The 23,696-nt window shown below is 48.8% G+C and overlaps 1 protein-coding gene across 2 annotated transcripts in view; it reads right to left on the bottom strand.

The window, feature by feature from the left end:
• KIAA0825 (KIAA0825 ortholog) overlaps positions 1 to 23,696 on the bottom strand; it is a 523,961-nt gene that overhangs the window by 371,485 nt on the left and 128,780 nt on the right. The window lies entirely within an intron of this gene.

The raw sequence follows: 23,696 nt of genomic DNA, 5'->3' as shown, positions 1-23,696 counted from the left end.
CACCGTCAAAGGCTGGTAGGGGGATTCCCCTTCCCGGGCCGCGGCGACCCAAGCAAAGGACCTCTGTCTTCACAGGGTTAAGCTTCAGCCCGCTCAGTCTGAGCCACTCAGCCACGGCATGTAATGCCTGATCTAGATATTCCGGGTCGCAGGTCAGCTGGCCGTCCATCAGTAGATAGAGCTGGGTGTCATCAGCGTACTGGTGACACCCTAGCCCGTGCCTTCGGGCAATCTGGGCAAGAGGCCACATATAGATGTTAAATAACATCGGGGAGAGAACCGCCCCTTGGGGCACACCACAATCGAGTGTGCACCTCCGGGATAGCTCCCCCCCAACTGCGACCCTTTGTCCCCGACCTTCCAGGAAAGAGGAAAGCCACTGTAAGGCCAACCCCTGAATCCCCGCGTCGGCGAGGCGACCCTTCAGTAGCCGATGGTCGACCGTGTCGAACGCAGCCGACAGGTCTAACAGCATCAGCACCGCCGAGCTGCCCCGATCCAGATGCCGTTGAAGGTCATCTACTAGGGCGACCAGCACCGTCTCCGTCCCATGTCCCTGGCGAAAGCCGGACTGAAATGGGTCAAGGACGGAAGCATCCTCCAGGAAAGTCTGTAGCTGCATCACCACTGCCCTCTCAATAAGTTTGCCCAAAAAGGGCAAATTTGAGACCGGCCGATAGTGTGCCAATTGGGCCGGATCTAAAGATGGTTTCTTTAAGAGGGGACGGAGCACAGCCTCTTTGAGCGGCGTTGGAAAGTGCCCTTCCATCAGGGATCTATTTATGATATCCCGTATAGGATATCTAAGATCACCATGGCAAGATTTAATAAGCCAGGAAGGGCATGGGTCCAATTTGCAAGTTGTTGGGCGAGCAGATAAGAGGATCCTGTCAACTTCCTCCAGGCTGAGGGGGCCGAAGCCATCCAGCGTATAATCCGAAGACAGGCTCGGGGCCTTGATTTCGCTAACTGTCTCAAAATTGGCAGGGGGGTCGGGGCGGAGTGACGCGATTTTATCCACAAAAAATTTCGCAAAAGCCTCGCAGCCTATTTCCAATTCAATAGAATTTAGTCTGCCTTGCGGCAGCTTTGTAAGTCCTCTAATTATGTCGAACAATTGTGCCGGGCGCGAAGTTGTGGACGCAATCTTAGCCGCAAAGAACGCTTTCTTTGCGGCTTTGATTGCCATCTCATAGGCCTTCAAACTCTCTCTATAAGATGTTCGGGTCACTTCGTCTCGAGTACGCCGCCATTGCCTCTCCAGTCGTCTGAGTCCTGGCTTTTGTTGCCGCAGCTCCTGGTTAAACCAGGGCGACGGCTTCGAGCGGGGACGCAGAGGGCGCTTGGGTGCGACCTCCTCGATGGCCCTGGAGAGCCCATCGTTCCAGGACTCTACCAGATCATCCAGGGAATCGCCAGTGGGCCAGGTGTCCCGAAGAGCCGTTAGGAACCATTCCGGGTCCATCAGGCTCCACGGGTGAGCTAAAATACGCTCTCCGCCTAAACAGGTTTTGGGTGACACCCCCATACGAGCCTTAAGGGCAAAGTGATCTGACCATGGCACTGCTTCCATTGCAATATCAGTCACTGATATTCCGGCCGCAAAGACCAGGTCCAACATGTGTCCCGCCTGATGAGTGGGTGTTGTAATAACCTGGGAGAGTCCTAGTGTCGCCATGGATGACACCAGGTCCGTCGCCTGGCTGGAGGCCGCATCGTCAGCATGGACATTGAAGTCACCCAAGACCAAAAGCCTTGGGTGCTCCAACGCCCAGCCCGCCGCGGCCTCCACCAGGGACGGTAAGGCGCCGGCCGGTGCGTTAGGCGGTCGGTACACCAGCCAGATCGCCAACCCCTCCCCAACATCCCACATCAGGCCAACACATTCAACGCCTGGAATCTCTGGAGCCGGAAGAGCCTTAAAGGAGTAAGCCTCTCGTATGAGGAGTGCCACCCCTCCCCCCCGCCCGCTAGTCCGCGACTGGTGGAAGACCGAGTATCCCGGGGGGACGGTCTGGGAGAGAGCTACCGTCTCCCCCTCACGCACCCAGGTCTCGGTCACGCAAGCCAGGTCCATGTCCTGCTCGGACAGAAACTCCTGCAGGACAGAGGTCTTATTATTAATGGACCTGGCATTGCATAACACCAGTGACGGAGGCGAGTAATTCAGCCTGGCCCTACTACCTGTCACCGTCGGGATGGGACGAAGGCTGGAAGGGGGTCGAGCACTATTATGTCTCGATCTCCTTCCCTTGTAATTCTGCCTCGTCCCACCGTCGTATCTTCCCCTCTCCAGGAGTACTGGAATCCCTAGGCCAGTCATCTCTTGTTAATATTCCCTAGTCCGATGGAACCGTTACAGCTACCCTCTTCTCCTCGCCCCTCCTTCCAGCCGATCTATCTATTTATATATACACTTCTAAGCCCATTGACTTAGATACAGAGGAGCTGTAACTATGTTCAAAATTGCACAGTCACTAAATAAAGGTCAATATTTATTATCAGGTCTCCTAATTCTCAATACGTTGCCACCTGCATACACTCAGATCCAGAGTTTGAAGCCATGGATAGGCAAAACAGGTATTTTTGAAATGTGATTTGCTCGAGATTTGCAGAGAAATCTTTAAAAAAAACATTTGGGAGTTAAAGCCCACCAAAAAGACAGAGGCAGTCCCTGCAGCTAGGCAACCACCACAGCATTGCCAGTCTTCAAGACTTGGTTTGCAAGTAAAAGCCTGACCTTTTCAGGTCTGTTTTTGCCATTGAGGTAGGACTCAACAGGGCCAGCAACCAAACCGCTTGCATGACTTACCCAGCCCCGACTATTTGCTACTGTTCAACAGAAGCTATATGTTGTATATGTGGACAAAAGTGAAGACTATTATAGGTGTTCCTGCCTGGCTCATTGGAGCCGTAAGGACTGAGCTTGGGGAATCAGGAATAGGCAGCAGGATCCAAAGACCTGTTGCCCTGCTCTAATCACGGGCCCCTTGCTGGTTTGAATGATCCAATGGTATGCTAGCACGGGAATCTTAAAGTGTATATAAGTTGGCCCCATTGTCCAGTTACCCAGTCTTAAGAGTGCAGCCCTATACTATGCTGTACTGAAATAAAGAGCTATGATCACTACCACCTTGCCTCCTCCTTGCGTTGAACGGTTCTTGAACCCACTATATTATACTATCTCATTAAAACCAGTATAGTGTAGCTGTTAAGAGTTTCAAACTAGGATCTGGGAAACCCTGGTTTGAATTCCTCCTCCGTCATGGTGGTCACTGGATGACATATCTTGTTTTTTGGTGCATTATAAATCTGTTGCACAGCTGGTTATATCTTTCCATAGGTGGAGAGGGAAAGTAGAGTAAGCTGTGAGATGTGCCTAGGCAGCCAGGGAATTCCTATAAAATGCAGGAGCTAAAGATTCTGCCGCCCCAGGCAGAACCTGGCCTCCTGCCCTCCCCAGTAGTTGAATTGTGCGTGCAGAGCACATGGGGCATGATGACATCACCTAAAGTGACATCATGCTGGCGTGCTCTGCTGGCCCAGCCAGCTCCCTCTGAAGGAGGGAGGGGGGAGAGCAGGGTGAGGGGCAGGCTGAGCGTTCTTGCTTGGCCCGCTCCTCGCTGAGCCCTCCCGCCCCCTTCAAAGGGACCTGGCTGGGAAGCGGCCGCTATATGCTTCTTCCTCTGTTCCGATTTGGAACGGAGGAAAAACATGTGGGTGGCCGCTTCCCAGCCAGCCAAGTCCCTGAACTGGGGAAGTGGGCTGGGTGAAGGGCAGGCCAAGCAAGAACGCTAAGCCCACACCTCGCCCAGCCCTCCTCCCCTTCAAAGGGAGCTGACGGGGAAGGGGCCACCTGCATGCTTCTTCCTCCTTTCCAAATTGGAATGGGGGAAGAAGGACGCGGGTGACAGCTGCACAGCCACCTGAGTACCTCTGAAGAGGCAGAGTGGAGGGGCTGAGCAAGGAGCAGTCCAAGTGAGAATGCTCGGCCCACCAGTAGCCCAGTTCACTGCCCCCCCCCCGAGGGATTTGGCTGGCTGGGAAGCAGCACCCGCATGCTTCTGCCTCTGTTCCAAATTGGAATGGAGGAAGAAGCATGCAGGTGGCCACTTCCCAGCCAGCTCCGTTGGTGCGAGCGGGACGGGGCGCCTGCCCCCACCCTTTGCCCTTGCAGCCAGGTGGCGCCAGAGGCCTACTCCCACGCGCCTGCTCTGGTAAGATGAGGAGGTGGGAGGTATGGCAGCAGAGATTTAGGTTTAGAAGGAGATTACGTAATATATGGACATGCTCAGTCCACTTCTAATATCCTTCTCATCCCAAGGAATGACGGTGTGCAGACCCAGATTTCTTTGCCCTCCTCTTCAAGCTTGAAGTGCAATGGCAGATTGATTATGAATAAGACTGCTTCCCTTTAAGAATTTATTAGGAAAGGCAATTACACGTAGGCAATGCGTTTAACTTTGTCATGGTCTCTGTGCTTCACACCAATGGGAGATTAGCAAGCATGGCCTACCTAGAGGTTGATGTCGGAGGTCATTCAGAGGTAGCAGTCTGAAGCACTAGCCATTCCATTCACGCTTTCCGGCGCAAACGTATGTTCCATAGCACAGTGCTTCATAAAGGTATGAGGTGAGATCTGCATGGCAGCATTGCAAATCTTAGACAGCGAAGAACCTTTGAGAAATGCTGTTGAGGTGGCCAAAGCCTTGTGGACTGACCATGCACAGGCCCACGTAAAGGCCTCTTGGCTAGGAGACAGCACAACTTAATGGTCTCTGTAAGCCCTTAGAAAGTCATAAGAACATAAGAGAAGCCATGTTAGATCAGGCCAATGGCCCATCCAGTCCAGCACTCTGTGTCACACAGTGGCAAATTTTATATATATTCCCAGCCGCCACCACCTCCTGTGGCAGTGAATTCCACATGTTAATCACCCTTTGGGTGAAGAAGTACTTCCTTTTATCCATTTTAACCTGTCTGCTCAGCAATTTCATCGAATGCCCACGAGTTCTTGTATTGTGAGAAAGGGGGAAAAGTACTTCTTTCTCTACCTTTTCCATCCCATGCATTATCTTGTAAACCTCTATCATGTCACCCTGCAGTCGACGTTTCTCCAAGCTAAAGAGTCCCAAGCGTTTCAACCTTTCCTCATAGGGAAAGTGTTCCAGCCCTTTAATCATTCTAGTTGCCCTTTTCTGGACTTTCTCCAATGCTATAATATCCTTTTTGAGGTGTCTCTGAGCTAATATCTTAGTGCCCAACTTTGGGGGGGATAAGATACAAATAATTGAGGATCCTTCCAATATATCTTAGAGTGCTTGAGGAAGAAAATAAAGGCCCTCTTTGCATCCAATGAGTGAAGACATCTCTCCTCAACAGAGTTGGGGGATAAAAAGGAATCAGATAAAACTTGGGGGGGGGGGAGGTATAAGATACAAATAATTGAGGGTCCTTCCGATACATCTTAGAGTATTTGAGGAAGAAAAGAAGGGCCCTCTTTGCATCCAATGAGTGAAGTCATCTCTCCTCAACAGAGTTGGGGGATGGAAAGGAAGAAGAATCTGGAAAGCAGGAGGTCCAGGTTGGGAGGGAAATGATGAAAGGACCTACAGGCCAACTTCAGCAGAAGTGGAAACCAGTGTTGGTGTGGCCACCACAGCATCACCAGGATGCAGCATGGGTGCTCCCTCAGCAATTTGTTCAGGGGTTTGGTGATGAGTGGCAGTGGAGGAAACATGTAAAGGAACTGACTCCAACATGGAAAAAGCAAGCTGTCCCCCAGTGAGGCAGGGTCTACACACACCCAGACCCCAGAACAGAACAGGCAACACTACTGGTTCAGCTGAGCAACAGACATCTATGGTAGGGTGACCCCATTTGTGAAAGACTGGGGAAAGGTAGATCCAGTTGAGCTCCCACTCATGTGGAGATGATGCTCCATGGTTCAGGAGGTCTGCTTGCACATTCATCTCGCCACTAAGGGTTGCCACTATGAATATCTGATTGGAAATGCATTTCACCCAAGTGTCCAGAGCCAGAGTACAGAGTCTTCTGGACACTGTTCCCCTCCACCCCCCGCCAATTGACAATAACTGATTGCTGCTGTGTTGTCTGTGAGGATGGGCACCGTATCTGACATGATGAGAAGCTGGAAGAACTGGAGAGCATACTGGAAGCCTATTAGCTCAAGAAAATGTACATAATGCTTCATGAGAGAGGCTGGCCATTGTCCCCCACCACCACCAAGCAAATGCCATTCATATACGTACCCCAGCCCCAGGGAGAGCCATCTGTAATGATAGTAACTGATGGACTGGGTGGGTGGAACAGAGCACCTTGAAGGAGACTGGCTTCCACCATCCACCAATCCAAGGATACAAGGACTACCTGGGAAATTGTGAGACAAAGAAGTGATGAGTCTGTTGCTGGATGAAAGTAGTGGAGGAACCAGAGTTGTAATGTGCGCATGTGAAGCTTCGCAAAGACCAGTACACTGTGGGTTGCTACCATCAGACCCAGAAGCCATTGTATTTGGAAGGTTGATGCCTCCCTCTGAGATTGAAGGAGGTGGACTAGGTCCATGATGCTCACTGCTGCGGGAGAAATGCAACATGCAGCTTGGTATCCAGTATCGCTCCAATAAACTACATTCTGGTGGTGGGTGTTAAGTGAGACTTCTTTGTGTTGATTTGTATGCCCAGAGTTTGGAGGAGGTTGAATGTGATTTCAAGATTCCAGTTCAAAAGCTGTTTGGATCTTGTGACCAGCAACCAGTCGTCTATATAGGGGAACAGGATCACTCCTTGAAGACAAAGGTAAGCTGCTATCACGATCACAGTCTTGGTAAAAACCCTTGGAGCATTAGATAGTCTAAATGGGAGGGCCTTGGACTGGTAGTGGTTTGGACCAATCACAAAATGTGGGTAATTCCGGTGGAGGGGATGAATGGTGATATGGAAGTACACATCTTGCAAGTCCAAGCTGGCCATCCAATCCCCTGGTTAATGAATGTTAGAATGTTCTGCAATGTTGTCATGTTGAACTTTTGATACCTAATAAATTAATTCAGAGCCCGAAGGTCCATGATTGGTCATAGGCCACCATCCTTTTGGGGGACCACAAAGTAGTGGGAATAGAACCCACAGCCCCAGAACTATGTTGGTACAGCTTTTCCAGAAGGTGCTGCACCTCTTCCAGAAGGACAGGCATTTTGGGATGTCATGATGAAGACTGGAGTCTCTGGGCTCTGAATGAATGAACAGTGTATCCTTCCTCGATGATGGAGAGGACCCATCTGACCGATGATCTTCCAAGATGGTAAGAGGGGTAGAGGTGGGTGGGCCCAGAGGAGGGAGGGTGGGAGAATGTGATTGCTGGGATGATACAGTCAAAGGCCCTGCTTGGGGATATACGACCCTTTAGATCTAGAAGCTTGAGAACCAGGAGGAGAAAACTTAGCTTTGAAGTTCTATGAGGATTTGCTAGCAGACTGAGTGGAACGGGACTTCCAGGACTGCTCTGATGTTTGTTCTGGAAGGGTCACTTGGACCAAGGTTTGTTCCAGGATTTGCCTTTGGAAGACCAAGATAAGGGTGAGACACCTACGTTCCTGGAAGTTTTCATATTCATCTATCTCTTGTGGGACTGTGTCTGTAGTGAAGCTGAAAAGTCCATCTCCCTCAAAGGGCAGGTCCTCAACATACCCTCTAGTATCTTGTGCTGTAGAATGCAACCATGAGTGATGATGTAAGGTGACAGCCAAGCTAAGCATTTTAGCAGCAATGTCTATGAGGTGTTTCAATGAGTTGACTTGCTGTTTAACGAAAAGCATTCCTTCTTTCTGAATCTTTTCTGCTATAGCTCGCTTATCCTCAGGGAGTGTTGCTATAGATTCAGAGAGCTGCTCCCCCAGAGTGTATAGGTAGCAGGCCATGTAGGCGGAATAGTTAGCAACTTTAATGCCTAAGGCACCTGCAGAATAGAATTTTCTCCCTGAACCATCCAGCTTCTTTCCTTACTTATCAGACAGTGTGGAGTGTGTTCGGTGAGCCTTGGACAATGAAGAGACCACTATGGAGTTGGGCCTGGGATGAATGAAAAGGAATTAGGCATCCATTTCTTGCACATGGTACATATGGTCAAGCCACTTAGAGGAAATTGGAGTAGAGGCAGACTTGGGCCAGGATTCCTTAATCTCTCTCTCTCGGCTTGACTTCGCGAACGAAGATTTAAGAAAGGTGCAGTAGTCCACGTCTGCTGCAGGCTCGCTGGTGGCTGACAAGACCAATGCGGGACAGGCAGATCCGGCCACAGTGGCTGCAGGGAAAAGTCTGATTTGGGGTTGGTGCTGTAGCAGCGCGATTCTTCCTCAATCTCCTTTTGTCCTCAAGACCAGCTATGCGTGCATTCTCAAAGGAAGAGACAGCCAGGTGGATGGTGTGCCTCCATGCTTTGCGATCTGAGGCTAGGTCAGACCACTGGTGATGGTTGATGCGACAGGTGCCAAGGGATTTCTTCAAGGAGTCCTTGTACCTCTTCTTTCGTGCCCCTCTATTTCGATGGCCGGTGGAAAGTTCGCCATACAGAGCAATCTTGGGAAGGCGGTGGTTTTCCATCCTAGAAATATGCCCTGCCCAGCGCAGCTGCGTCTTCAACAGCAGTGCTTCGATGCTTGTAACCTCCGCCCGCTTGAGGACTTCAGTGTTGGTCACAAGGTCACTCCAGTGGATGTTGAGGATGGTGCGAAGGCAGCGCTGATGAAAGCGCTCAAGGAGTCGCAGGTGATGACGGTATGAAACCCACGATTCGGAGCCGTAGATGAGGGTTGTCATCACAACCGCTTTGTAAACATTGATCTTTGTGCCTTTTTTCAGATGCTTGTTGCTCCACACTCTTTTGTGCAGTCGGCCAAAGGCACGGTTTGCCTTTGCCAGCCTGTTGTCAATCTCCTTGTCGATCTTAGCATCTGAGGAGATGATGCACCCCAGGTAGCTGAACTGCTGGACTGTCTTCAGAACTGATTCACCCACAGTGATGCAGGGAGGGTGATAATCTTCCTGGGGTGCAGGCTGGTGTATGCTGCAGAGCTGATACCGAGTGGGAGACGAGTGCAGCATCATCAGCAAACAGTAGCTCTCGGATGAGTTTTTCCATTGTCTTGGAGTGGGCCTTTAGTCGCCTCAGGTTGAACAGGCTGCCATCGGTGCGATAGCGGATGTAGACACCATCGTCATCATCTAGATCTACTGCGGCTCTTTGAAGCATCATGCTAAAGAAGATCGTAAAGAGAGTTGGCGCGAGAACGCAGCCTTGCTTTACACCTGTGCCTATTGGGAAGGGCTCCGAGAGGTCGTTGCAGTGTCTGACTTGGCCTCGCTGGTCTTCGTGTAGCTGGATGATCATGCTGAGGAACCTTGGGGGACATCCTAAACGTTCCAAGATTTGCCACAGGCCTTTCCTACTAACGGTATCGAAAGCTTTGGTAAGGTCGACAAAAGTCACATATAGACCCTTGTTCTGTTCCCTGCATTTCTCTTGGAGCTGCCTGAGAACAAATACCATGTCGGTGGTGCTCCTGTTAGCTCTGAAGCCGCACTGGCTCTCTGGGAGAAGTTCTTCTGCAATGGTGGGCACCAGTCTGTTCAGGAGTATTCTGGCAAGGATTTTGCCTGCGATGGAGAGCAGGGTTATCCCCCGATAGTTGGAGCAGTCTGACTTTTCTCCTTTGTTCTTGTGTAGAGTGATGATGATTGCATCGCGAAAGTCCTGTGGTAGTTTGCCTTGTTCCCAGCAGGTGACAAGTACTTTGTGAAGTGTGCTATGTAGTACTGTCCCCCCATGCTTCCAGACCTTAATAGCTTGCAGTATAATATTGGTGATAGGTAGAGCCACTGCAGTAGATGTATTGTGTTGCAGTGGTGGGATTCAGCCAGTTTGCACCGGTTCTGCCGATCCGGTACCTAATGTGCTATCAGTTCGGCAGAACCGTTTGTTGGCCGGCGCCTGCTGTTAATTTTTAGTACTTTTTTTGTCCACCGCCACTTGCCCTGGCCTGGACAATGGAGCCTCCAGCAGCCCGCCGCATCGCAGCGTGGCTGCCAGGGAGATTTTGCCCCCTCCGGAGGAGAGAGCGGGCAATCTAGCGCGCTTTTGGCGCGTTTGCAGGGGGCAGGGCTTCTGTATGCCTTCGGAAGCCTCCGCTCCCTTCCTCACAGTCCTCTTGAGTTGCTGTACTAGAGGGAGCGTTCTTTCGACGCTTGTAGCCTGCATCGGGAGGATTCGCTGCCCGGTGAGTCGCTAACCTTTGGTTGCCTGGCGACTGCCAAACGCGCGGCCCTCGCCTCGCCCCCGGAGCCCAAGAGGGAGAGGCGCGAGGCTCAGTCCCCCTCCCCAAACCTTGCAGAGAGGTGCCTCTCGGGTGACTTGGGACACGCATTTGCTCTGCCGCCTGGGAAATCTCCACCTCCTATAGCCGCGCGTGCCACCATTGCACACCAGCCTTGCGCTCTCCCTTACTTTCTCCCCTCGGGACGCCCAGGCGGCGGTGGCCTCCCTTGGAAGCAAGCTGCTAGTCCCTCACAGCTCGGCGGCCTGGGGAACTTCTGCCTGGCCCGTCGCGTGCTCCCGGTCTGTCTCTCCCCCGCTTCTGGTGAATGTCAAAGAAGTCAAACAGTCCACCCCTCTCATTAGTACCTCCAGAGCTTGCAAAAACAGCACCACCCTGTGCACAGCCGAGCCAGAAGCCGGGGGAAGCCAGAGGCCCGCCCACCTGGCTGGCTCTCGGGCATCTGCGACGCAGGTCCCCGCGGGGCTCCAAAGTCTTCATGGTGGGGGGAGGGGGGGTTGGACATTAACTTCTGCCCCCCACTTGTCTCACAGACACAAAGTATACTACGAGGGGCAAACAACAGATTCCAAGGCCAGTTTTATCCTTACCCCCCCCCCCAAAGCGCCTGCTATGAGGCGAGGAAAAGGAAAGGTCCCCTGTGCAAGCACCAGTGTTTCTGACTCTGGGGTGACGTTGCTTTCACGTTTTCACGGCAGACTTTTTACCGGGTGGTTTGCCATTGCCTTCCCCAGTATTTTACACTTCCCCCCCAGCAAGCTGGGTACTCTTTACCGACCTCGGAAGGATGGAAGGCTGAGTCAACCTTGGGCCGACTACCTGAATCCAGCTTCCGCCGGAATCAAACTCAGGTCGTGAGCAGAAAGTCCAGACCACAGTACTGCAGTACTGCTGCTTTACCACTCTGCGCTACGCCCCCCCCCCCAAAAAACACACACCCAGTAACGCAGAATGTTCTGAAAGCCAACAGAAACTAAAACTATCCACTTCTCCAGAAGAGGCCTCTGACAAAGTAAGAGCGATTTCTAGTATTCTTTTTTAAAATCCATATTTAAGTAGACCCAGGACTGAAGATGCACAGGACTGAGAAGAATTAAACACTATACACTATAATCATTTTTTGTACTTAAGCTTTCTGTTCTGTGGAAAAGAAAATGTCCTTTATTTGAAGCTAGCCAGGCTGTCTCAGAATTCTGGACTGTGAATTTCCTTACCCAGTTTAAGGCTAGTGAAAACTTTATTCTGTGCACTAATTAGGAACAAGATGGCAGGCTGAACTCTGGGTTTTACTACTAAGTAAACATGGAAGTTAAGCTTGATTCACAGTACATTATTTTTGTGGTTGGTTCACAGGATTGCAGTGGTTGCCAGCCTCCAAATAAGACCTGGAGATCTTGCAGAATTACAATTGATCTCCAGATCACAGAGAGAACAGTACCATTGGAGAAAATGGCTGATGTTGAAGGTGAATTCTGTGGCATTACACCCCACTGTGTTCCCTCTCCTTGTAAAACTGCTCTTCCCAGGCTCAAATCTCCAGAAATTTCCCAACCCAGAATTGGCAACCATTTAGAATCATAGCGTAGGAAGACACCTCCGGGGTCATCTAGTTCAACCCCCTGCACAATTCAGGAAGTTCACAAAAACCTCTCTCCACGCTCACCCCAGTGACACCTACTCCACACTCAGAAGATGGCAAAACACACACACACACTCCAGGATCCCACTCCAGGCTTGCTGGGGGTAAAGTGTAGGTGATTGGGAAAGGTAATGGCAAACCACCCCATAACAAAAAGTCTGCCAAGAAAACATGATGTGACATCACCCCTTGGATTGGTAATGACTTGGTGCTTGCACAGGGGACTACCTTTATGTACACACCACAGACAGCATTCCTATGCGCACTTACCTCTGTGTAAGGCCCATGGTATGCATTTGGTCTTCTGGATGAGCAGAGTGGTAAAGCTGCAGTACTGCAGTCAGAGCCCTCTGCTCACAACCTGAGTTCGATCCCAGCGGAAGCTGGTTCAGGTAGCCAGCTCCAGGTTAACTCAGCTTTCCATCCTTCCGAGGTCGGTAAAATGAGTACCCAGCTTGCTGGGGGGAAAGTGTAAAAGACTGGGGAAGGCAATGGCAAATCACCCTGTAAAAAGTCTGCCGTGAAAACATTGTGAAAGCAACATTACCCCAAAGTCGAAAACGACTGGTGCTTGCACAGGGGACTACCTTTACCTTTATATATATATGCATTTAATTAAAACTAAACAAGCCTTGAATTCAGCAGGAGCATAGCTCCTGAACCAGGGGTTGTTTTGTAATCTAGTTGTCTTTACCTCTTTTACTGTTCTTATTGCAGTATTTAATGCGTGAATTATTAAACTACCTTTTGGTATATCTTTTGGTATAGTTAAAATGGTCATTAGGACATAGAACCTGTTGTTAATTTATTTGAACCCCACCACTGTTGTGTTGTACAATGTCACTGTATCTGTGATGGTGGGTTATGGTTGTACAGGAAGTGACAGGGTATGTGCCATATACTTTATAAAATCACTGTAAGACTTCAGATTCTCTGAAGGAGATATGAGTTGGTCATCTGAGACTTGAGGATTGGGTGAAGATTCAGAAGGATTTTGATGCTCACAATCCTCCTCATTGGATTTGGAACGAGAAGAAGAAGAGGAAGCATCCTTGGCATCAAGACGCAAGGTGTGAGCAAAATGTTGATATCGGGTGTCGCAGGCGACACCGGTTTGGCTGGATCTGCAGGTCAAGATTTGTCTTCCCAGTGTTGATCGGGTGCCGAAGGAGGTACTGAGGTCACTGTTGATGGTGTATGGCGAGGGAGGTGCTGGGAGACGTGAGTGGTAGGAATTGTCTGAACTCTAGTCTCAATCCTGCACCTCTCGAGGTGGAAGCCAAAGATAGCTACAGTGCAGAGGGTATGCTCCAAAAAGATATTGCCACTGACACTGATCCCAGGGTGATGGTGGCAGAGGAGCAGGAGGTCAGAAGAAATGAGGGTCCATAGGATGAACAGGCTGATCCTGAGGTCGACTGTCTAGAACCAAGGGCTTGGACGTTGTTGAGTCCTGTCAGTCAAGAGTGCCTGCGCTGCACAAGTGTGAGCGCAAGCAGGAGGAAGTGGTTTGCTAGAGAGATTGATCTTCTGCTCAGAGCTGGAGAGTTGAATGGGTGGCAGCTTGATCAAGTTCAGTGCTGTTCAGTGCTGAGGGGCTAGCCTGATTAATTTAGGTTTAAAACAATTTATTAATAGCATATGGTGTCAAATTATATCGTTACAATCCCTAACCCATATAATATTTTTCTAATCCCCCCTCCCTCCTTTACTAGATATCCGCCGATGTTATATACTTAAGTTCACTTATAAAGGTACCCTTAACCCATCAAAGTTCAATTTTCCCTTTTTCTTAAATTCATTGTTAAAAAATTGCCAATGTCCTTTAAAATTCCACTCTTTTTCTATATATCCTCTAAATTTCTTCCATTCCCTAGGCTAGCCTGATTAATTGTGAGGCCAGGAGTTGGATTGGAGGAATCACCAGCACAACTGTCGGGTCTGCAACCAGACACTCTGGTGAGGGAGAAGGAGTATGACCGATGAGGTCATGTTTCCAATTTCTAAAAAATCTTTCTTGTACCTCTTAGACTTGTCTCCCTTTGCCCCCTTATCCTCCCTGCCTTTCTTCACAGGTGCTGAGGATTCAGAAACAGTAGCTGAGCCCACAAATTTGAGGGGGCAGTCAGCGTCGGAAAATGATTGGCTCTGAGAGCCAAGATCACCAGTTGAAACTGTGGTCAATGTCACTGGTGATGGTTGGTTTGGCATCACTGCCAGTGTCGATGGAGTTGACTCCATTCAGGTTGGGGAAAGTGCCAAGGCAAAAGAGATGAGCTGCCCAATTCTTTCCTGTTTTGAGAAGCAGACACAGTACATGCACAAGTCAACCTGGTGGGCTTTCCCAAGACAGAGAAGACATAGTGAGTGGCCATCTGGAGGGGGGATCCTGTTCCCCCAATGGAGACACTGTTTGAACCCCCCACACACACACTTTCCCATTAGCCGATAAATGGTGGTAGTAGAGAAGAGTGGCGGGGGGGGGAACAGGCCCCAAAGGGTATAAAGAAAGTTCAAAGTCTTTTTTTCCAGAAGAAAAGACGAGAGACAAAAAGGGTGAAAACGTGAAGAAAGGCCAAAGGAAGACATTTGTGGCAAAAAGGACAACTATACTGACCAGAGTGAAGAAGATCAACCGATCTGCACAGCAGTCAGAAGAGAACTGGTGGGATGTTCGTGCTGGCCATGGTGATCAGAGTTGGCACAGGTGCCCTACTCCCACTGGTGTGAAGCACAGAGACAACAATGAAGATCTCACTGATGTCTGGAATCTGAGCCTTCAGGAGGCCATTCACCCAGCTGATTCCCAGTGCCCTCTTCACTTCCATACTGCCTTGGCTCCCTGGATGCTAAAAAGGGAGGCTTAGACCGCTAGAGTGGTGCTGACAACAAACTAGCTCTCTCAAGGTAGTAATGGTGATTCCCCTCCTGAAAAAATTATCGTTGGATGAGAGGGACCTAGCCAATTACTGCCCAGTATCTAATTTTCAATTTCTGGGAAAAGTGATTGAGTCAGCAGCAGCTGAACAGCTCCAGGAATTCCTGGATGAATTCTGCCCAAGATACCTTCCAATCCAGCTTCCAGCTTTTTTTAGGTCAGGGTTTTTTTAAAAAAAATCAGGGTGCACCCTAAAAAGGCAGGGCAAACAGGCCGGGTCTAACTGCTTCTCACAGCTGGCTGGAGAGGTCTCCAGTCAGTTGCAAGAAGCAGAGACCACTGCTCCTTCACAGAGCAGGAGAGAGAAATCTCTCACTGGCTGTGAAAAGCAGGGAGATAACCTGACTTGTGGCCTTCCCTCCCCGTCTCTTCCTGAGGGCAGACCCCTTCCCCCATGCAGTGCGGATTAAACCCTGTGGAGGCCCCTAGGCAGTTGAAATCTTGGGGGGGGGGGGGTTCCTTTTCAAATTATCTCAGAGTCTGAGTGCTCACCCTGAGTACCTTCTTAAAAGTCCCTTTTACTGTGAGAGGCAGAGAAAGGCAAACATGGCAACAATGCCAGCAGGAGCTACATCAGGCAAGTCAGGCAAAGAGCAGCTCAGTTGCTGGCTGCATGTGCAAGCTGGGAGGTCTGTAAGCAGGAGAGAAATTGGAGGGAAGCCAGTCTGGGACCCCTAAAGGCGTGGGGGCTCATAGGCCAGTGCCTACTTGGCTTAATTGTTAATCCAGCTCTGCTCCCATGATTCAAATCACACGGAAGATGTGGCAGGAGCAGCTGCCAGCCTGCCTGCAGCAGAGGGAGGAGGCCGACGTGGAGCCATAGCAGCAGCAGGGAGGGCAGACTGCAGGTTGGGGGCCCTGAGTTAGAGGGCCCTGCATGGAAATTGGGTTGGAGGCTCCCTGAGCCCCCCTTATGGCTACAGGTCTGCTCCATGGGTGTAAGGGGTGCAGTCTTAAGCTGGTTCTCCTCATTCTTCCAGGGTCAGTCCCAGACGGTAATAGGTGCAGAGAGTTTGTCACTCTGGAAGTGTCGCACCCCGGGTGCCCCTCCCAGTCTCCCGGTGCAGCCGTCGTCCCTCTATCCTGGGCGGACCCCATCAGGTAGTGGATGTTCCCCGGAGATCTCAGAAACAGGGGTGGGAGCCAGGTTACTTCACCACAGGCCCCCGTTCCCCTTCTGGCTGTGCAGCAGCTCCTGTCCCACTCTCTCTGGAGGCAGCCTCAATAAGCACCGACCAGCTTCCTTCCCGACCTCCTGCCTCCCTCCCTTTTATCCTCCCGTCCCAGTCCTTCCCCCCTCCTGGGTTCCACCCCTCCCTGGCTCCACCCCCCTTCAAAGCCCCGGACGCCCGGGAGAGGCGTGCTGGGGCTGGGCTGCCTGGGCGTGCCTTGGGCGTCCTGGGCCTCTGCAGTGTGCTGGGGTGCGGCGTCTCTCGCCGCCGCGGGTCAGGCAGCTCTCTTCCTCTTTGCCTGGTACTGGGCTTGGCTTCTCCCTCCTGCTCCCCGACGTCTCATTCTGGCCACGCTCCTCGGACCCAGAGATGAGCGCGTCGACTGTGGGGCATTGCTCGGGCCGCCATTGGGGCTCCGTCGGCCCAGGTGAGCGGCTGGGCCGCCGCGGGGGCTTGGGGAGGTGTGGGAAGCTCGGGGTGGCGACAGGGGGGAACAGCTGGCGAGCGTAGGGGGGTCCCCCTCGTGCAGTCCTCGCACGGGCTGGGTGGGACAGGCACCTAACCTGTGGAGTTTTCCAGGGGTCGATTCTCTCCCCAATGTTATTAAGAATCAGGCCTCAGAATCCTCTGGAGCTCACAGAAGTACAGCTCCAGAACCTTTCTGACTGTTCCCCCTCTTTCTCCCCACCTACCTTGTCCACTGAATAGTAGGTGCAGCTGCATAACAATCCCTGGATTAGGAGAGCGGCCTGCCAGCCAGGAAGCCAGCCCTCATTAACCCCTGGAGAAGCCAGTGCCACCTTTTCTCCACTTCTTATGTGATTTTGGGCAGCAGGTAGCTTGCTGGCCTTTTGACTGGGGGAGGGGCAGCCCAAGAGAGCCCCAGGCGAGCGAGGCCTGCTTGGGTTGGCTGGTTGTCTAGCCAGCCCAAACAGGCCTCACTTGTCCAGGGCTCTCCTTTCTTGCATTGGGTTGCTTTTGACTGGGGAGAGGGCATATGCTAATTTGTTATGCTAATGAGCTCCACCACCTAATTTCTACAAAATGACCCCCTGTTAAGAACTACATTCACGCCCCGATGGAGATTGTCAAGAGGTTTGGAGTGGGGTGCCATTAATATGCAGATGACATCTAGCTCTACCTCTTATTTAAGGAGTGACTAGTAGCTGGAATTCTGGTTTTGGCCTCTGTTCTAGATGCAGTGGTGGAATGGCTAGGCGAGAGAAGCTAATTTATTTTTTTTAATCAGGCCTCATTTTGGACAGGAGCTCACAGGAGCAGAGCTCCGGAACCTCTAAATTTTTTTGTGCCTTCTTTCTCCCCCCTCTCCCCCCAAAAAAAAAATGTGCTTCTGGGCTCCATTGTTCAAACCCCCTGTGAGAATTTTGTTTAAACTCTAAGATTTGACAGACTTTCTAATATTTTTCCCCACAAAAAAATGGGAAAATAACCAAAGCATATAAAGCATACAGATGGAAATCTTCATCATGCCACTGTGGCCACATAAAGGAGAAAGTGATTTAAAAAGTTTGATGGAAGTAAGGTTTCATTATGACAATTATAACTCAAAGCATTTTAAGGTAGATTTTAAGGAGAGCCAGTTTGGTGTAGTGGTTAAGTGCACGGACTCTTATCTGGGAAAACTCGGTTTGATTCCCCACTTCTCCACTTGCACCTGCTGGAATGGCCTTGGGTTAGCCATAGCTCTGGCAGAGGTTGTCCTTAAAAGGGCAGCTGCTGTAAGAGTCCTCTCAGCCCCACCCACCTCACAGGGTGTTTGTTGTGGGGGAGGAAGATAAAGGAGATTGTGAGCTGCTCTAATACTCTGATTCAGGGTGGAGGGCGAAATATAAATCCAATGTCCTCTTCTTCTAGATGCTGAGCTGATAGAATTTAGTACACCTTCCAGTGATGTCAAGGGTGTGTGACATATGCAAATGAATTGTGCTAATGAGCTCTGGCACATTTTCTATGAAATGACTTCTGTTTAAAATTAACATTTTATTCTCTAATCCAAAAGTTTAAAACAGTTAATTACGAAGCAAAGGGATACAGCAAAATAAACATGATATGATATGCTAACCAACAAATCTATAATTTAATTTGATTTGATTTTGGGTTTTATATCCTGCCCATCCCACCAAGGCAGGCTCAGGGCAAGTAACAGCATAAGAGCGTATATAGCAACTTCATTAAACCACAAAATCCATAAATAAAACAATTTATAACCTACAATATAACAGCAATAAAACCAGATAGCTAGATTCCTTAGGTCTGTTCAAGCCTACTAACAATAATAAAATTTCAGGCGCTTAACATGATAGCAATATAAAAGCAGTCTGGACCAACATAACAGTATACATATAGCATATAAGCAGGCAGGCATCCAGCCTCCCAGTGAAGAGCTTCACTGAAACACCTGGCAGAATAGCTCTGTCTTGCAGGCACTGCAGAACTGCAGTAGATCCCACAGGGCCCTGATCTCCATGAGGAGCTCATTCCACCAGGTAGGTGCCAGAGCCGAAAAGGCCTTGGTCCTGGTAGTGGCTAACCGTATGTCTTTGGGGTCAGGGACTACCAGTAGACATTGATCAGCGGATCTTAAAGCCCTTTGGAGGACATATGTGGAGAGGTGGTCATGCAGGTATGTTTGTATCATATAATTAATATTATATTAATACAAAAAGAAAAATGACTAGAAGAGTCAGATGAGGAAAGGCTGATTGTAATATACACAGAGAGAACTTCACTATATCCCATCACATTCAGAATTTAGTATATATTACAACCATGTTTGAAGTTGAGGCCAATCATGTAGAATATGATTGTCCTTGACCCACTTCAGTCCGGCTTTCGCCCGGGCCATGGGACGGAGACGGTGTTGGTTGCCCTGGTAGATGACCTTCAACGGCATCTGGATCGGGGTGACTCGGCAGTGCTGATGTTGTTGGACCTATCGGCTGCGTTCGATACGGTCGACCATCGGTTACTGACTTGCCGCCTTGCCGATGCGGGGATTCAGGGGTTGGCCTTACAGTGGCTTTCCTCTTTCCTTGAAGGTCGGGGACAAAGGGTCGCGATTGGGGGGGAGCTATCCCGGAGGCGCACACTCGATTGTGGTGTGCCTCAAGGGGTGGTTCTCTCCCCAATGTTATTCAACATCTATATGCGTCCCCTTGCCCAGATTGCCTGAAGGTATGGGCTGGGATGTCACCAGTATGCTGATGACACCCAGCTCTATCTGCTTATGGACGGCCGACCGGTCTGCGCCCCTGAAAATCTGGATCGGGCATTAAAGGCCGTGGCTGAGTGGCTCAGACTGAGTGGACTGAGGCTAAATCCGGTGAAGACAGAGGTCCTTTGCTTGGGTCGTCGGGGACCGGGGGGGGGGGGAAATCCCACTGCCAGTTTTTGACGGTGTGCCGTTGATAGCGGCGGACAGGGTCAAGAGCCTGGGGGTACTATTGGAGCCCTCCTTAAAGATGGAGGCTCAAATAGCAGCCACTGCCAAGTCAGCGTTTCTGCATCTTAGGCGGGCAAGGCAGTTGGCTCCCTTCCTGAATCGCGACGATCTAGCAACAGTGATCCATGCTACGGTCACCTCGAGGTTGGACTACTGCAATGCCCTCTACATGGGGCTGCCCCTGTGCCGAACTCGGAAATTGCAGCTGGTGCAGAATGCCGCAGCCCGGCTGTTATTGGGGCTCCCAAGATGGGGGCACATTCAGCCGGGTCTTCGGGCTCTGCACTGGCTGCCAATAATATACCAAGTCTGGTACAAGGTGCTGGTCATTACCTTTAAAGCCCTATATGGCCTGGGACCTGCCTACCTGAAGGACCGTCTCTCCCCACATGTTCCCCAGAGAGTACTGAGATCGGGAACCTAAAATCTTCTCGTTATCCCTGGGCCAAAAGAAGCCCGCCTAAGATCTACTAGGGACAGGGCCTTCTCTGTTATGGCCCCTACATGGTGGAACCAGCTGCCGGACGAGGTGAGGGCCCTGCGGGATCTTATTCAGTTCCGCAGGGCCTGTAAGACAACCCTCTTCCGGCTAGCTTACACCTAACTGACATAGGAAATTAAATGTAGCTCTACCAGATTCTTGCTATGCATACTGCTGTAATGCTTAATGTTTTTAAAGTTTTAAATGTTTTGAATGTTTTAAATGTTTATATATTTAAATACCAATTTAATAATTTTATGTTTGACTTATCTGTTGTAAGCCGCCCTGAGCCACCTTGGTGGGAAGGGCGGGATATAAATCATAAATAAATAAATAAATAAATAATATCCTGTTAGTGAGACATTCTACTAATGCAAACCATTTTTCATTAAAATTAGAGGTTCCATGGAAGTTTAAGATTTATTTATTAATTCAATCTGTGATATTCCCCACGATATATTGGTCCCAGAGCTTACGAAACCAATTGTCTAGAGTAGGGGTGATTTATTCCTTCAGAGAGAGGCTATTGCTGTCCTGGTTGCTACAATCATTGATTATATTAAATCTTTGTGTCCTAAAGAAGGAAGATCATGTGGTCAATGCTTTAGAAACAGGATTTCCAGGAGAAGTGGGACATCAACGTCAATTATTAGTTCGATGTGGGTAAGGACACTGTCACCAGCAGTGGGCAAATGTTCCAATCTGATTACAGAATTTCCAGCAGTAAGGTGATTGTCTAGATAATATGTGCAAAACTTTGAGAGGTATGAAATACCATCTGGTTATGATTTTAAAGGTCCGTAGCCTCATGGAAATAGTAGATGCTAGCAACATTTTCAGCTTCTAAAGGTCTGTTCACACCTTATCACTGTATCACAGTCTCTTTTCTATGTTTGCCGGTAGAAGAGCAGGTGGTGCTTTTGTTCAGGAGAACTTTGTTGCACGTTCTACACAGGGCTACCTTTGTGGACACTTTGGAAACTGCAAGTGGTCCAGAACACAGCTGCTGTGATTGCTGAGAGCCATGTAATACTGGTCAGCGCATGTAATACCTATCCTACAGGAGCTGCATTGGCTCCCAGTTAGTTTCTAGTGCCAATTCAAAATATTGGGAATTACCTTTAAACCCCTGTATGGCCTGGGACCCTCATACCTTTGAGACTGCCTTGCCTGGCACGATCCTCCCCATCTTCTCTGATCTTCATCTTGGCATTCAGTGAAGGCCCCTGGTCCATGAACTGTCTGCTTTGTGTCAACAAGGGTGATACCTTCTCAGTAGTGGCCCCTGTCCTGTGCAACCAGCTGCCTGAAGAGGTGTGTGCCTTGTTGTTCCACAAGGCATGCAAGGCTATACTTTTTCTGACAGCCTTGGGGCAAATGTGACCCACCACAGCTGCGTCTTCACCATTCACGTATCTTACTCTGCTTGACAGTGGATAGATTTTAATGGGGATAGACTTTTAATCATTTTATATCTTCAAAGTTTATTTATTGAATCTTGTTTTTATCAGATTTTTTATTGCTATTAGCCCCCCTGAGTTCCATTTAGAGAAGAGGGAGTGGGATATAAATTTGACAAATAATAATAATAACATCCTCTCAGCCTAAACTACCTCAATGGGGTTGTTGTGAGAATAAACAGAGGAGAGAAGAACAATATAAAGTGCCTAATGCAGCAAATGGTGGTGTATAGATGAAGTAACCAATAATAAATATACCTGAAGATGGGGGGGGGGGGGATGAAACCTATGTTAATTGCTGATTGAGAAGACAGGAAGTTAAAGTAACAGGAGCTGCCAGTAGGAGGAAAAGAAGCAATAGGGAGAGGAATAGAGGGGAAAGTGACCTAGCCCCCATAAGTCCTTGTGGATGTACCCAACCCAGGCAAAAACTGGTAGTGCACAATTTGTCTAGAGTTTTCCCAAGGAAAGGCTGTCAGAGGGAAGGAACAATGGAAAGCAAAAGACCGATAAAGGTAGGCTAGCTGGCGGAAAAAGGTAGGCTGGCTAGTGGGTGGGAAGGAGAGAAGGAAACAGTTAAAGGAGAGAGGCTATAGGGACTTTCATGAAAGCAAACTGAAAACAGCAGGGGAGGGGGAAATGAAATGCCCCCCCCACAAGTCCTTGCAGGTCCCCTGCTTGTTTAAGCCAATTACTGATGAATGGAAGTATTAGTTTTGTTGCAATACAAAATGCAAACTTAAAAAGAGCAAAGGTTCCTGAAACATCATAAAGACTAGCACATTTACTGCAGATTAGAACCTGTTTTGTGCAATCTGGAACATAGTTACACCCTTCAGAGTCCATTGAAGTTAACTCTGTATATGTATAGGATCACACTGGTAATGAAGAGCATTCAGATGATCTCTGATGTTTATTTGGTCACACATCTTTAATCAAGGACAATTTAGAGCTATGCTAATTATGAGCAGTGCTAATCCAGCTTCAAATTGCATTGAATATTATCATCAACAGCCATTGTCATATTTTACTGTATTAGCACCCTTCATGGCAGAAACAAATAACCGGGAATTTGAAGCCAGAAGAATTTAATAAACTGTGTTGAAAACATACTTCATTTTTTCCAGAATAAATATGAAAAAAATCATAACATTCACTTCCAAAAAAATGGAAGTCACCAGGGAAAAGGCACAATCCAAAATGTTGAGAGGACCATAGCTAGGCTATAAAATGGATGTGGGAGGGCTTCTGGTCCAAAGTTAGACAGGGAATGACAGTACAGCTAATAGCATATGTCTCATATGTAAATCATTATTACACTTATTCAAACAGCAAGAAAATTATTCATTTGCTTCTAAACATGCAAGAAGTTCCAAAAATAACAAATCTGAACAACACAATGAAAAGGAGTGCTTTCCAGAATTATATAGCCTATCTCATTCCAAAATAGCTAATTATTTAAATACAGTTTTACATATTTCCTTAAACCATAAAATATTACAGCAAGGGCCCCTAACCTTTTAAAATTAAAAAACCAAACTACATCAACAGGTGATCAACAGACAGACAGTATAAGGAAGCTAATTTTTATAATTGAAAGCACAATTTAGTAATTCATAATTTCTGTGGACACACTGGTTGTTACAAGTCCCTTTACGCCTAAAACAATCATTCAGGGTGTTTCTGATTTCCAGCTTTGGGTGGTGGTATGAAACAGAGGAATATGCTTTAAATGCACATAAATATGCAAAATGCATGTAATCACACATATAACCAAGACAAGTTTATGACAGGGTCCATCCTAAAAAACAACGACCAAAGAACTCTCTTAAATACCATCTACGAATGTACTCTTAAACTGTCCAGTTTTGAATAAGTACAAATCTATCATGGTTTGTTAACAGATTAGAAACAAGGATCCTCTGCATTGGACCATTCCCTACCTGGTATGAATTCCCATCACAAGTCCTAAACATAGCTAACATGAAGGTTTCAAACTGGCTTGAAACCATAGTTGCCAGATTTAGTTAGTATTAACATAGTTAAGGTCAATGTCCAGTGAGGAAAAGATAGACAGACTTTGAATTATAAGCAGAAGAGGTCAGATGAAGGTTTACATGGTCCCATGACTCACTCTGAATCCCTTGACTATGGATAAGGAATCATTTACATTCCTTATCTGCATTGGTTCCATC

The sequence above is a fragment of the Heteronotia binoei genome, chromosome 4, assembly GCF_032191835.1.
Source record: "Heteronotia binoei isolate CCM8104 ecotype False Entrance Well chromosome 4, APGP_CSIRO_Hbin_v1, whole genome shotgun sequence".
NCBI lineage: Eukaryota > Metazoa > Chordata > Lepidosauria > Squamata > Gekkonidae > Heteronotia > Heteronotia binoei.
Note: the sequence above shows the minus strand (reverse complement) of the source record. Positions and strands in the feature narration are given on the sequence as shown.